Here is a 4,325-nt window from a genome sequence, read left to right on the forward strand (position 1 = left end):
TTGGAAGCCTCAGAAATATTACCGAGGTTCGAGTTTTTGGGGCTTGCTTAGGTTATTACCGACGATTTGTAAAGGCTTCTCAACGATAGCCACGCCGATGACGGTTACTCCAAAAGGATGTTAAGTTCGAATGGATGGAGAAATGCCAAAAAGTTTCGATCAATCGAAAACTTATTTGATGAAGCCCCAATTCTAGTGCAACCCGAGTCCGCAAGGAGTTTGTCATCTATAGCGACGCTCTCTACTTGGGTTAGGTTGCGTATTAATGCAAGAAGGTCGAGTTGTGGCCTATGCGTCGAGGCAATTAAAGCCACATGAGAAAAATTATCCGACTCATGATCTCGAATTGGCGCCATCGTATTCGCTTTAAAGATTTGGCGACATTACTTATTTGGTGAAAGGTGCCATGTATACTCGGATCACAAAAGTCTCAAATATTTGATGACCCAAAGAGACTTAAATCTGCGACAAAGACGTTGGCTCGATTTGTTAAAGGATTATGAGCTGATCATTGACTATCACCCGGAAAGGCGAATGTGGTTGCGGATGCCTTGAGTCGTAAATCGTTATTCACTTTCGACGATGAATGTGCACTTGTCCGTCCGATCCGACAAAGGTGTGTTAGTGGTGAATTGAAAGCCAAACCATTATTGACACACCAAATTCGAGAAGCTCGGAAAGTCGACGATGAGTTGGTTATAAAGCGGGTTGCGTGTGTTCGAACAAGGACTCGGAGTTTCAAATCGACGATGACGATTGTTTGAGGTTCAAAAGTCGTCTGTGTGTCCCAAAGAATTGAACTCATTTCGATAATTCAATGAAGCCCATTGTAGCCGAATGGCAATCCACCCGGGAGTACGAAGATGTACAATGATTTGAAACGTCGGTTTTGGTGGCATGGTATGAAGCGAGACATCTCCGACTTTGTTTGAGATGTTTAATATGTCAACAAGTGAAAGCGGAACATCGGTGCCTTCAGATTACTTGATCAATCACGATACCCGAGTGGAAATGGGATCGAGTCACAATGGACTTTGTATCCGGACCGCCATTGTCGCAAGTAAGAAGGATGCGGTTTGGGTCGTGGTAGATCGATTGACTAAGTCGGCCCACTTTGTCCCAGACGCACGGATTTTTCAATGGAAAAATTAGCGAATTGTACGTTTCTCAGTTGTGAGATTACACGGGTGCCTATTTCCATCGTGTCGGATAGAGATCCGAGATTTACCTCGCGATTTTGGAAAAAGTTGCAAGAAGCTTTGGGTACCAAGTTGCATTTCAAAGACCGCCTTTCACCCCCAAACCGATGGTCAATCCGAGCGGATAATTCAGATACTTGAGGATATGTTAAGATGTTGCGTCCTCGAGTTTAGTGGTTCATGGAAGCGGTATTTGCCGTTGATTGAATTCGCTTACAACAACGACTTTCAATCAAGTATTAAGATGGCACCTACGAGGCCTTGTACGGTCGTAAATGCCGTACACCATTGTTTTGGACCGAGCTCGGTGAAAGCAAGATTTTCGTGGTGGATTTGATTAGGGATCTTTGAGCGAGAAAGTGAAAGTAATCCGTGAAAGTTTGAAGATAGCCTCCGATCGTCGAAGTCGTGACGCGGATCCAAGCGTAAGGATATCGAGTATCGTGGGTGATAAAGTGTTTCTCAAGGTATCGCCTTGGAAAAAGATACTCGTGTTCTACCGTAAGGGCAAGTTGAGCCCGAGGTTCATTGGGCCATATGAGATATCGAGCGAGTCGGTCCGGTGGCATATCGCTTGATTTTGCCCCCGAACTCAAAAGGTTCACGATGTCTTTCACGCTTCGATGCTTCGACGCTATAGATCCGATCCATCGCACGTGATTAGTCCATCGAAATTGAAATTCAAGCTAATATGAGTTATGAGGAAGAACCGATTCGTATCCTATCACGAGAAGTGAAAGAGTTGCGAAACAAGCGGGTTCCGCTAGTGAAAGTGTTATGGCTCAAGCACGGGATAGAAGAAGCTACTTGGGAGACCGAGAATTCTATGAAAGAGCGATATCCAAACCTATTTACGGTAAGATTTTGAGGACGAAAATTTCTTAAGTGGGGGAGAGTTGTGACACCCAAAATAGACCCTAGCGGAATGTGGTTTGGGACCACTAAACCGAAGTCATAAAAATAATTAATTGTTATATTCTATGCTTACTATGTGTGCATGCATATGTGGAAATTTCATTCTCTAATTTTACCCATTTGTATGAGAAAGTATTAAATAGGGATCAAAGTGAAACATGGTGAAATATGATAGGCTAATTTTAAATGGCTTGTTAGTACATGTTAACAAAAGGTGGAGTTGCATGTCAAATAATCCCTTCCTAAGGAGGAGTGGCCGGCCATGACAAGGTTATGGGCAAGGGAACATGTTTCCAACATGTTTTGCTAGTGGTGTATGTAGGAAGTCATAAAATAAAGACTAGCATTAAAGAAAAAAAAATTGTTCATCCATTCTAAACACTTTGGCGAATGTCCTAAAGAAAGAAAAGAAAAATTTGTTCATCCTTTCTCATCTTCTTGGCGAAAATACTAAGGGAAAAGGGGAGGATTTTTGCTTCATGCTTGGGTTGGAAGAGACCTAGAAGGAGATTTGGCTAAGTTTGCATCAAGATTAAGGTATGTATGAGGTTGTGTTGGGAGTTTCATGCATGGTTTGGTTGCTAATTTGATGTGCATGTTAGCCATGGCTCAAATCCTTGTTATGCCATGGAAATGGTATTTGGCCAAAGTTGTTATGGTGATAAAGCCATTGCATGCTAAGTGTGAAGCTTGATGATGATGCATGCAATGATGGATTGTCTACTCTTGAGTAAGATTTTGAGTTTTCTTTTGTGTTTAACCATGATTGAAGTTGAATGGAGCATGATTGTCATATTCGCCATGATGCATTCATGAGCATGGTTCATGCTTCTTGCATGTTAGTTAAAATTTGTATTTTGGATGGCTATGGACACCTTGAAATTCGCCATGCTCATATTGTATATATATGTTTGCACATGATGTTTTGGCTATGAAGTAAGTGATGAATATATTGGTTTAAAGAAGAAGATGTGGAAGAATGCTTGTGAAATTGCAAGCACAATTCGCCTAGCACACATATAAGTGCTTGATGCTATATTATAAGTTTTGGGCCACAATGTGCAAAGCATTAACTAGTAAAATGCATGCTGTTTTTGTGAGGTATTAAGTGCAAAATTGACCTCAACATGTACATGAATATTCGCCTTGGGTAGCCTATTGAAGGCCTTAGCTTTTCCTTGATGCTCAAATAAATTGTATTGAATTGCTTGATGTAGTATAAAATGTGCATGACCATTGTATTCAAGCTAAAGAGTGGCCATATGACCATTTAAACTCCTTGTCATATTCGCCATAAGCAAGCACAATGAGGTTTTAATAAATTGAATTTGTTTGAATTAGCTCAAGAGCTAAGAGGGCCACAATTGGACAAGGGAAGGAAAAGGTGATCGAATAGCCGAAAAAGCCGTTCGACAACATCCGAGGTAAGTCCTCAAGAAGTGACCTTACTTGAATTATGTGAGATGAAGTATGGATGTGTATGATTATTGATTTATGTGTATGAGAAATTGAATGATACCCGGGCTAAGTCCCGAAGGCGAATATGCTTGTGAATATATGTGCGTTTGAGCCTTAGTAACGAAAATGAAATATGCATGTCCAATGATTATTGATGTATGTGTACATGAGAAATTGAATGATATCCGGGCTAAGCCCAAGACAATTATGCTAGAAATTATATCCGGTTAAGACCAAGGCAATTGTGCTAGTGGCTATATCCGGGCTAAGACCAAGGCATTCGTGCGAAGTTATTCTATCAGGGCTAAGACCAAGGCATTTGTGCACGTGATTATATCCGGTTATATTCAAGAATCTTGGGCTGGAGGTGAGTGTTGGTTGCTGTAATGAATTCAATTAGTACACTCGAAAAGCCCAAAGGATAAGGTACGTTATATGTGCATTGAAAGTCGACATGTTTGAGCAACATTCGCTCAATCGACTAATGAATTTCAGTTATTGAATTGATTGATACTTTGTGAAAGTATATAATGATGAAGTGTGAAGTAAGAATGTGTATTAATGACATGATGCATTTGGCTATGTGAATGTATTGCTGTAATTAGAGCTGATTATATTCCTTGAGACTTACTAAGCATAAAAAATGCTTACCCTGTTACTTTGGCTCTCTGTTTTATAGATTTCGCCGATAGCAATCGGATTCGGGATCAATAAAGTCGAAGTCATCCACACTATCCACGCCTCTATTTTGGT

The sequence above is a fragment of the Gossypium arboreum genome, chromosome 9, assembly GCF_025698485.1.
Source record: "Gossypium arboreum isolate Shixiya-1 chromosome 9, ASM2569848v2, whole genome shotgun sequence".
Classification (NCBI taxonomy): domain Eukaryota; kingdom Viridiplantae; phylum Streptophyta; class Magnoliopsida; order Malvales; family Malvaceae; genus Gossypium; species Gossypium arboreum.